The sequence below is a fragment of the Anabrus simplex genome, chromosome 4, assembly GCF_040414725.1.
Source record: "Anabrus simplex isolate iqAnaSimp1 chromosome 4, ASM4041472v1, whole genome shotgun sequence".
NCBI classification, from domain to species: domain Eukaryota; kingdom Metazoa; phylum Arthropoda; class Insecta; order Orthoptera; family Tettigoniidae; genus Anabrus; species Anabrus simplex.
The window spans coordinates 170240810-170253096 of record NC_090268.1 but is presented as its reverse complement, the minus strand read 5'-3'; the positions used below and the strand labels follow the sequence as shown (position 1 = coordinate 170253096).

Sequence of the window (12287 nt, the reverse complement as noted above, 5' to 3'; positions counted from 1 at the left end):
AGACAGACAGACAGACAGACAGACAACCATTACGGAAAATAAAAAAGTGCAATCCCTTTTTACTGTAGACACGACTGATACAGAAATACAATCCTTTTTAAATTATGAGCAATGTACAGACAAAACTCTTCTTTTATATATTATATAGATATAGATGGCTCCCGCAAAGCAAGTTCTGAAGGAATTGACTGTGTTGGCTGTGCATTTGTAGTCTACGAGAACGATGCTGAAATATTTGCAGCTCAGTGTAAACTTTCTCCCAACTGTTCAATTTTTCAGGTAGAACTTTGGGCCTTAAAGTGTGCGTTGCAATGGTGCAAAACTAACAACAAAGGAGCACGAATCTTCAGTTATTCACAAGCTGCATTGAACTCAGTAAACGATAAATATGACTTAAATCCAATAGCTGTCAATTTCAGAACAATAGCTCCGGAGTGTTCGCACATCTGTACATTTTGGATTAGAGGTCACACTGGGTTTATTATTATTATTATTATTATTATTATTATTATTATTATTATTATTATTATTATTATTGTTACGGAGTTATCCGTGGAAGTCAGAGGTGAAAGAAGGTGCGGGCTGGAATGGGTCTAACTACAAGTTCGAAAGATGAATTAAAATTTCAACAAGGTTATATTTTCAAAACTTAACAATGGTGACATAGACTTTTGAGCGTACAACAAATAACAACAAGTTAAATCAGGTACACAACCAAGAGAAAAATTTAAACAGTTTCCACTAGGGGGAAATAACAAGAAAATCAGGTACAATGCCGCTTTACAAGAAAGCACCACTTAAGTGGTCTTCACAAATTCCGGGCTACGGGCCCAAATTCATCAATCCTTGAGCTCTCAGCTCACAATTACAAAACACCAAAGGGCAGAAAACCCTTAATTACATGGAGCATTACCTCCCAACTTTACATTTCAAGCCTCTCTAAGGCACTTTTACCACAACACCATAAAGAACTGACCCGCTCTCGATCTTTCAAGCCTATTTAAGAGGCCATAAACTGACTTTACACTAACTGCCCTCAAGGCACACAAAGAAACAGGGGTATTTAATACCCAACCTACAGGGCCTTCGCATGAAGGAAACAAAACATCAGGTTAAGTTAATGGCCCAAAGTACAGAAAGGACTGGAGGCGTGAACTTGCACTCCTAAATACACAATATTAAAACTTAAGTGGCTCTAGGCCGATACACAGGGGCTAATCCCAAGCTAGAGAGGTGACTCGTATGAAAAAACTTTAATACATTAAGGAAGAGCAGAAACGGTTATGAAAACGTAGTCACCTCCATTTCAAAATGAAGGGGAGCTCGAGAGGGTAAAGCACTCTCTATCCCCGAATTAAAGTTCAAGAAAACTGAAGTTTACCAGGAAAAGGGTTTACATGTTTAATAGTTTACATATGAAAGGTTTCGAAACCTCCCCGAGAGTTAAACTGCTGAGCTAGCACGAAATAAAGATGTTAAAAGACCATTACCTTGTTGAAGATCTGCTGTCTGAAGAACGAGGCGCTTCCCGCCCCCTGCTACATATTCACACACTGAGTTAGATGTTATACTAGTGGCCCCGAGACAAGAAAATCAGCAGTTTTTATACCCTAGTGGAAAATTCGAGACCTTTCAAGAATGAGTAGACACACCCCCTCAATATTTATTGGACGACAATGAATTACACATGAAAATTTGAAGAAGAAAGCTATGATTGGAGGAAAATTAATTACAGAAATTCCTGATTGGCTACATTCAAAACAGGCGGAAAGAAAGGATTAATATTGCCAACCCACAAATGACAGAACAAAATTTAGTAAAGACAAAACTTATGAATACAAAATTTCTCCAAGAAGGTTCATTCCTTCACACCAGAGCGCATTATCATAGTTTTTGGTCGAGACATCTGTTAGAGAATGTCCACATTTCTTGATCAATGAAATACAAAAGCAAATCAAAAATACTCAGTGACATCTTCTGATAACTAGTAGAGTTAGTTCAGTGGTTAAAGTTCCGGGTTTCTCCAGTAGAGAAGTTTCAATTGGCGCAAGATATGAACTTGCGTCGCGTAGAGCTGTACCGCCCGGTACAATTATTATTATTATTTTGCTATTTGTTTTACGTCGCACCGACTCAGATTGGTGATATGGCGACGATGGGAGAGGAAAGGCCTAGGAATGGGAAGGAAGCGGCCGTGGCCTTAATTAAGGTACAGCCCAAGCATTTGCCTGGTGTGAAAATGGGAAACCGCGGAAAACCATTTTCAGGGCTGCCGACTGTGGAGTTCGAACCCACTATCTCCCGGATGCGAGCTCACAGCTGCGCGCTCCTAACCGCACAGCCAACTCGCCCGGTACACTGGGTTTACTGGTAATGAAAAAGCAGGCTCATTAGCTAAATCAGCCGCTACGTCTCTTTTGGATATTGCATATTATAAATCTCCCAATATATTTTACATCGCTGGAATATTTTATGGACATGTAGTTTTAAAGGAACTGTTACGCGAGAAATATATTTTCCGGAAGTTCAAAATCGACTATTATGTAAAGCATTAGTGCCGAACTTTGTTTCAACTCAATTTTTAAATGGTCATGGAATATTTAAATCGTATTTAGAACGCTTCAAACTTAATGTTTCAGACGACTGCTTATGCTTTTTTGGATCAGTTGAGACAATGCATCATTTGATATTTGAGTGTCCAGTGTTTGAAAATGGAAGATATTTTTTGCATTGCCACCTGAATGGTTGTAACCTGGAATTTTCTAATAATAATAATAATAATAATAATAATAATAATAATAATAATAATAATAATAATAATAATAATAATAATAATAATAATAATAATAATAATAATAATAATAATGTTATTTGCTTTACGTCCCACTAACTACTCTTTTACGGTTTTCGGAGACGCCGAGGTGCCGGAATTTAGTCCCGCAGGAGTTCTTTTACGTGCCAGTAAATCTACCGACACGAGGCTGACGTATTTGAGCACCTTCAAATACCACCGGACTGAGCCAGGATCGAACCTGCCACGTTGGGGTCAGAAGGCCAGCGCCTCAACCGTCTGAGCCACTCAGCCCGGCAGAGGAATTTTCTAAACCACTGTATAATGTACTCAAGAGACAATGTTGTTATGTGCACTTTCTCACATTCATTAACAACATTTTTTGTAAACTAAATTAATAAGAACACATCTTTGTTGTGATCTTAAACTATGAACCTAATATACCTACGCTAAAATAGGGTTCCTGTATTGTTTATGGACGCTAAATAAATAAATAAATAAATAAAACACATCCACGTTGTATTATGAAGGGGAGGTGGCAGTGCCGATGTATATTGTTTTAAGAGGATGTACAAGTGGGTAACCATCCTCTGTTAACTAATTAGAAGGAAAATGGTAGATCCAGACATTTCTAAGAAAGGGAAGGCCCACGAAAGATTTGAAAATGAAAGCCTCCCTGGCCCTCGAAACCTAATACCGTCCGGGTCGGTAGAGAACAAAGGCTAACCAAGTGAGATCGCATAGGATAGATGAATGTGAGGAGCATAGCACAAGTACATGAACACAATGCTAGAAATCAGCTAAAGGCCCATCGTCGCCAAACCAGGGTCCTAAGTTAGTCCCTGGAGCTCCTTTCAGTAGCCTCATACGACAGGCAGGGGATTTTATTCTACTTTCCCCACTCACAGGGTTTCCATCTAAAGGGAACAGTCTAGAGGTGAAACTGGACATTTCAACAATTTTGAGTAAGATATTGATTCTGCAAATATTTAGATAAATTGAGCAGAGTGGAGCACATGTAACTCTATTTTGCTTTCTTCCAGGGTTCAGGTTACACATAGTGCATTTAATATTTCTCCTGTGATATTGTGTTTAATTTAAGAAATTTGTTACAAGCAGTGCTTTTTTGTGGCGGTACGCAACTGTATGCAGTATGAAGTGTTGGTTAATGGATTAAAATAAAGCTTGTTTTCCCTTTTTTGTAACGTTTTCAGAGATGTAATGCGTACGAGCACATGACTGAAGTATCTGTAAACTGCCGTTCAAGAATAATTGCCGGTTGGTTTTCTCACCCTTCTACAAACGAACTCTCCTTGTCAAGGACAATCTAATGGTATCCGTATTGAACAAAGTACCGTTAATACCAACGTAGCAGCAACAACTAGTAAATAGCTAACCGTCATATTTAACCTAGGGTTAACGTATGTTTACATTTAACTGCTTTCGAATAATTTGAAGAGCGTAAATACGTGTTGCGTGCTTCCGGGGCAAGTGAGTTCATAGAAATTTAGTAGGAGCAAGGGGTGAACGTAGTTCACAAGTTAGAGAAGTGAAATGAATAAAATAACTAATTCTTTTTACTGGTACGCAATAACAGAAAGCATGACGATTGTTTTGAAGTATATACTGAACCTGTGAGAAGCGAATCAAGTGAATATGAAGAAAACATCGCAAGTACTGATACATTTGCTGCAGTTATGGCTATGATGGGCCCGATTGATGGATATTAAGACAGCAAAACGACATGTTCTAGAGAAACGAGTGGCTTTAAGCGAAATATAAAATGCTAGGTTGTTAGATGCGCCGAATTTAACAAATTTAGGACCAGAAAAACAGATGTAAGTGAATATTTATTCAGAGTGGGGAGAAGTAAATTCAGTCCCTTTGGAAGAGAAGAAGACGGTCAATCTGGAGAATATGTACACAGTGTGCGATTCATTCTATGAAGAAGTTCGGGTGAGTGTTGTTACCGTTTTTCTCACACTGTTATATGTATCATAGCTATATTAAAAAACATGTGTACGGAAGTTTTGATCGCCGCATTGTTTTAGATTGTAGGGGTATATATATCGTAAATTTTTCTTCTTATGATTTTGACAATCTATAGATCACGGAAAATAACCCTGGTGACCCTTTCTTTTTCTTGACATCAAATAGTTCTTCAACCTTTCACTTTGCTGTTTCCTCCTCGCTTGTGTCCAGATGTTATTATTACCTTTCTTCTTCTCCTTCCCCTGGAAAACTTTGAAATTTTATATCAATCTTCTGTAAGTTGTTCTCTCTTGTATTTTATCTTCTGTTATTCCAATCTCTGCCATATATTTGTTTACTCCTTGGATCCACTGGTTACCATTCTTGTTCTTGTAAGTATGGTTAAACACTCGCTTTGTTAATCTGCTGTTGTCCATCCTCATTATGTGACCAACAACTTAATTCTTCTCTTTCTGATCGTGTCTGACATACTTTTATTTTCTTCGTCCTGGTATAGATCTTTATTCGTGCTATGTCTATACTCTTCGTTTTCAATGGTCTCCATATTTTCCCTAATATCTTCCTATCCCATTTCTCTATTTTACCGGTTTTCATAGAGAATATGCATTCTGTGGCATATAGACTCTATCGTAAATTTTGATATAAAAATATCATTCCTTTAGATAAAATACATCATTATATCATATACAGAAAGGCCAGTACACAGAGTTTTAAACACGTATTATCTACCAGTTCCAAATTGTAATGGAACTTAATGAAATAAATGGATTTGACCTTTTCAACCCACCTTTTTCACGGTTAGTCTAGTTAAACATGATCTCTTCAATAGGATTCTATTACTTTGTGAGGCACTTCCCTTAAAATTTCAAGAAATAGCACGTACTGTTGTTTGGGCCATCAGTACATAGACTGGTTTGATGCAACTTCCATGCCATCCTATTCTGTGCTAACCTTTCCTTTTCTTTGCAACTTAACAACTACACACCACATCTTCCATCTTCCCGTTTATATGCATGCCGTGGCCTATCCCTACCGTTTTTACCTCCTACACTTCCCTCGAATACTAACAGAACGAGTCCTGATTGTCTTAAGGTGTTTCCTGTCAACAACATCTTTTTTTGGTATCCTCTCACCAATTCGATTCGATCTACCCATCTCACCTTTAACATTCTTCTATAGTACCACATTTCAAACGCTTCTTTTCTCTTTCTTTCTGAGGTAGACATTGCTCCCATGGGATCTCAACTTAGGATCGTGGGTTGACAACCATAGGGCCCTTACCTGACTCTTGGCACTGCTTTCACTTTCTTGAACCAGGCTCCTCACTTTCACCTATCTTATCCGACCTCGCTTGGTCAATTCTTGCTCTTTTTCGATCCAGAATGTATTGTTGTGACGCCTAGTGAATCTTTTATTGTCACGCCCGTAGTGTCCCTTGTCTTTCTTCGTCCGATATCTTCATTTTTTCAAATGTCGGACTCCTTGAAGTTTCCCCTGATTAGTGTTAATAGAGGATGCTTGCCTAGTTGCATTTCCTCTTAAAACAATAATAACCACCACCACCACAAGCTAGGTATTTTCTATGTTTCACTTCGATACAATGCCTCGCTCCACATGAACGTCTTCAAAAATATCTCTTATGTATCCCTATGTCAGTTAAGTAATAACTTCTGTTCATCTCTAGACTACCCCTTAGCTTACAAAGTCTACTGGCTTGAACTCACATTACTTTTCTGCATTGAGCCTTGTAGATTTATGCTTATTTAGCAAGTGTTGCCGAGTGGTGGTGGTGATTATTGTTTTAAGAGGAAGTACAACTAGGCAACCATCCTCTATATAACACTAATCAGAGGGAAAAAAGGAAGGGACTCGACACTTCGAAAAGTGAAGTTATCGGCCAAAGGAAGACAAGGGCCACGAAGGGCGTGAAAATGAAAGACTCCCTAGCCCTCGCAAACCTAATAGCGTCGGGGTCGGAAAAGAACAAGAGTTGATCAAGGAAGATCTGATAGGATAGATGAAAGTGAGGAGCCTGGCACAAGTAAGTGGAAGCAATGCCAGGACTCAGCTAGGGCCCCGTGGTCGCCAACCCACGCTCTAAAGTTCAGAGCCCCTGGGGCCTCTTTTAGTCGCCTCTTACGACAGGCAGAGAATACCGTGGGTGTTATTCTACCGCCCCCACCCACAGGGGGATAAGTGTTGCCGATTGGAACACCCAAAATATATGATCTTAAAATATGCCCTCATGAATTCAAAACTGAAAACAACGTCTTACCAAAATAGTTCTTACTATCCGATGTTGGTTTCCGAACCCAACTAACCTCATCCTTGTGTGGTAAAACTCACTGATTTGGTGGGGAAGAAACGTAAATTGTAACTTGACACGACAGTGGGAAACGAACATTATGGAGACACACAGTGTTGACAATGATTAATGCTTTGTTGCTTACAATGTAGTTTAATACAGACTCGGCAGCTAGAATTTACTTTAAAATTTCCCATTTAACGTGTGTAATTTTGGATGATACACAGTCCGAAAAGAGGATCAGATGCCTTCCGACGGACACATATATCACTTGTATATTTTGAACAATCTTAAAAAATCCGGACGGTTGTGACCCTATTTGCCAATGTTTCGAATACATTCACTGTTAGCGTGTTCAAAACTCCTAGCCCCAGGGGCTCCTAACTTGGGAGTGTGGGTTGGCGATCACGGGGCCCTTAGCTGAGTCTTGGCATTGCTTCCACTTACTTGTGCCGGCTCCTCACTTTCATTTATCCTATCCGACCTCCCTTCGTCAACTCTTATTCTTTTTCGACCCCGACGGTATTACGTATGGAGGCCGAAGGAGTCTTTTATTTTCACGCCCTTCGTGGCCCGCGTATTTCTTTGGCCGATACCTTCATTTTTCGAAGTGTCGGATACCTTCCATTTTTCTCTCTGATTAGTGTTATATAGAGGACGGTTGCCAAGTTGTACTTCCTCTTAAAGCAATAATCACCACCACCGCCTGAAAAACTAGTATTTTATAAGATCAAACTCTAGTTTTCGGGGGATTTAGCCAACATTTTGGTAGATGTTACGGTATAAATCATAATTGTTAATATGTAACAGCCGGTAAATTAGATTTGACAAGAATTTGGAAATGGGATCGCCTTTCAAGGAGAGAATTCCGAGGATTCTGGAAGGTTTTCTGACGATATTGTGATTTTATCCGAGTCTGCAGAAGATCTGGATACACTGCTAAACGTTACAGAGACTTCGAGAAGACGTACAAGATAAATGTACATTCAAAACAAAAATAAAAATATGGAATGCAGTCCGATAGTCAGGTAATGCAGAAAATATATAAGAGAATGAAGTCCTTAAAGGATGTTTTTATTTATTTAGTGTATGTTCCGTATTTGCCAATCATGAATGTATACTAAAAGCTAGACTAAAGATAATTATATACTATACTACAGTATATATCTTTATAGTGAAGAGAAATAACACACATGGAAGAAAAGAACAAATACAAATAAGAGATAAGGAGACCTATAGGTCAATGTTTTCTTATCCTAACCAAAACACAGATTCGGGGCTAGCATCCAGTAATTCATTCAAGGATCCCGAGAAAGCATCAAGTGCGCATTGTTACACGACATGGTGAATTGACTGTTGTACTTCATCACAGGCGCAGATAGGAAACCATTTCACTGTGTAGAGTAGAAGCAGTTATTTCAGTCCCACACCTGATACGATCAAATTCGGAATATTTAACAAGAGGAAGGTCGAACTCTGGAGGTTTTGCATTGGGATTGGTAACTTGCACCAAGACGTTTAGCGGTGATGATGTCCACTCTATTTTCGAAGGAACCTTGGAATTGAATGCGCTGGATGTCAACGTCAAGGCAGTTCACCGACATTTCAGCCGAGCTGAAGCACATATCTCACTATCCTCACGAATAGGGGGTTCGAGCAAGCTGCTAAAAGCCCAACCTCAAACCTACTCGTGATAGTAGCTGAGAACTTACCTCTAGAATAATATGGGGCTCTTACAGATCATTTCTAAATTTTGTTTCATAATCTAATTACACTAGACCAGGGACCTCGAAATTGAGGTAAAAACCTTTTAACAAAACAATTGGTCACATGCGGCACGATGCTAACCACTCGGTCGTTAGTGCTACGATATTGGCGTAGTCGCATCTGGCACGTAACCTCTGAACCGGAGGCCGGACCGCTGACCATTCAAGCAAAGAGCCGGACGGAGGAGGTGTTCCTTCTCAACGGAAATTTTATTTAGCGTATGGTTAAAATCATATCACAATATATATACATATTACTAGCAAATGTACCGTGCTTCACTACGGTATTCTACCTTGTATACGGATTTCTACTTAAATTACTATACACGCAGTGGGTAGGATTTATATCAAATTGCATGTCTCTTAGGGTTATCCGAGAAACAAAACGGGGAGGACTCCATACGTTGTTTCCGATGTAGGTGCGCGTTGGGGAAGTTTTGATGATAATGGCAGGCTCACTTGCCAACTGCCATTCAAAATAGAGATGGAGAGTTTTTATTGTGATGACAGGCCCCTTTTACTAAAGCCAGTTACAACCGAATTGGAGAGATTTGACTATAATCGAAAAATGGAGCACTATCTAACGTATAAAGAATCGAGATGCGACAATAAGTCATACGACCAAAGTTGATAATCTCTCCAATTGAGCGGCAATTGTGTAATTTGTTTTTGCGAAATGACTTATCGTTTAGCGAGCAGTTTCTCCGAAACGAAGGTCTGCGCCCTCAACGATATTGCCTTCATATTTTTATATTTTCCGGGCCCAAGAGTTATACATTTGAAATGCTTGGAATTCTTCCTCAGAGGAAAGAATATCCAGTGACCAAGAGAAATTATGTAAGAAAAAATGATGTTTAATATGAAGGGACGTTTCACATATAGTCAACGGATTTTACAGAAAATCAATAGTTTAAAAGAGAAAATGGAAGAAAACTGTTATGATTTTCCTAAATAATTCCAGTCCATTCAGCGATTTTTAAATCATAAGCATATCTAAACCTTCCCGTGGATGGGTATATTTTAAACATGTAGTTTGGTCGAGATCTATTCAGCCGTTTCGCCGTGATGGTTAAACAGATGGACAAAGAGACACGAAAGCTAAAAACCAACGATACGGTTTTAAGTTGACATAAATCGGATAAATATCTGAAAATTTGGCAAAACAAGCGGAATTACATATAGTTGACCCCCTACAACTGTATTTATATAGAAATTACGAGCGAAACATAACTTAAGAAGATAACTATTTAACTATTTACAATAATGAACACAGCAAAGGTCACAATGAAAGATTTACATCTTTTATATAATTAATATTGTTTATTGTAGCCAGGAAGAGTTCATCTGAATCCCCTGAAAATGCTGGTAGTGGACAATCTTGGACAATGTGGCGAACAGTTTGTCTTTCTTCACCGTAGTTTCATCCAGGAGAAAGAATTTTCCTCGATTTTTAAAGGAAATCTGTATATTGGTGAGAGTTTGTTCCGATTCTGTTTAGAGTAGATGCGATCTTTATGGATAGCTCTAAACCTTGCGGCTTAGTTGTACGGCATGTAATAGTTTGCTGTTATGGTGTAGCGAGATCGCCCACAATTGCTTCCAACGATTTGTCATGTTGAATTCACTTTCAACAAGTCACCTTGCAGTATTCAGGGGAGGGTGATGAGAGGGGAAGTGTGTTCCTGTTAATATCAGGCAGATCATGATGCGCAAGGAGAGCAGGATTATTCCATATAGTACGGTGCACTGTAATAAGTCCGTTTTCTTGCCTCGCTGTTGGAGGTGCTATGTGACGTAACATCGGCAACCAGAATGTTGGTGTGCATGTGGTTGTCTCTGAGAAGGAACGCATGGTTTGGTTAAGGATCAACAAGCCTGACCTGTTCAACCAGCTTCATGTACAATATTCGGCCACTGCGTAGTTCAACCCACGAGTAGAAATACTAAGTGTAGAAACTGATGAATCCGACGTCGTAACACACTGTTTCTCCAGAATACTGTTGTTGGTTCTAATCTTGGCGGTTATTTTAGTAAGATGTTTTTTGAAGCTTAGTCCTATCTAAAGTAGCTCCCAGATAATTGCGATATTTATTACGTGAAAGTAGTCCATTTTCAAATAGACATGCAGTTCTATTTTCGCAAGGTTTTTATTCAGATGGAAAGAGGATACTTCTCTCTTGGTAGCACTAGGCTGTAACCTCCAGTTAAGAACACATTTCTTCACAATTTATAGGTCCTCGGTTAGAGTGTCCTCTGTATGTAACTTGTATGACTCGATGACTAACAGCAAGGCCCAATCATCAGCGTACCCAAACTTTCTGCATGATGTTTCTGGCATATCTGCTATAAACATGTTAAACAAGAGAGGAGCCAGAACAGAACCTTGCGGAAGACCGTTATTAAGCTTCCTCGGTGAGTTAACATTGTTACTAATTAGAACATGGAAGCTTCTATGGTGGGCATAATACTGATAAGATTCCCAATTGTTAAGAAAGGAATATTCCGCAAGAATTTGAGCGTCAGTCCTTGTCTCCACACAATATGGCATGCTGCTGTTAAATCAACGAAGGTTACTGAAGAGTTTTGATGTTTCTGGAAATTTTCGTCAATGAATGTTGTCAGAAAAAGGGCCCGATCTTTACAGCTATGATGTGGACGAAAACCTGATTTTTCAGCAGGTAAGGTTTCGAAAATTGTATGGCTTATTCGGTTGTAAATCGGCCTTTCCGGAAGCTTGTAGATCATACTATAAACAAAGCGGTGGGTCTATAGATTTGAGATTTGTCGCTTGGTTTGACTGGTTTAAGGATTGCTAAATTTTTGTTATTTTTAGCTCCGATCAGCTGCTTCGAAGACAGACCACAGTCCTGATCTGTGTTTCGTCTCATCTGACGAAAACCTTCAACCACTGCCAATGTCGGCATAGGTTATGGCAGATTTCCCATATAGCCTATACCGGCCAATTATCCTTGAAATGGGCTATAGTATCCCAATAATAAGGTAATTTCCACATTCTAGATGGAGCATCAACGATACGACATGGACACTAGTTTCAGAAAACCAAAATAAATGTGTGGGATGGATTCCGCCGGCAAGGTTTAATTACAAGCGCTTTATTGAAGCTATAAGAAGTGGAGTGTGTGTCCCAGGAGGCCATCCCAGGGAGTTTGTTCTTGGGTACACGAAGGAATGCGAGAATTATGTAGGGCATGTTATTTAAGTAACGATCATGAGATGGCTGATGATCTACTACATAGCTTAGGTACTGCGAGGCGTACTAAGAGTACTAAGAGATTTGAATCTATGGACCCCCGTACCTCGAGAAGAAAAACATGGTCCCTCTTCAGGAAGCTCGCTGGTAGTAAGCGGTTCTATCGAACATTTGAAGTTGTCACACCCAATCAAATTGCATTCAATATAATTTACATTTAAA

General features: G+C 39.3%; 1 protein-coding gene across 1 annotated transcript in view; it reads right to left on the bottom strand.

Moving 5' to 3' along the window:
- LOC136872540 (sodium- and chloride-dependent glycine transporter 1) overlaps positions 1–12287 on the bottom strand; it is a 189994-nt gene that overhangs the window by 76454 nt on the left and 101253 nt on the right. The window lies entirely within an intron of this gene.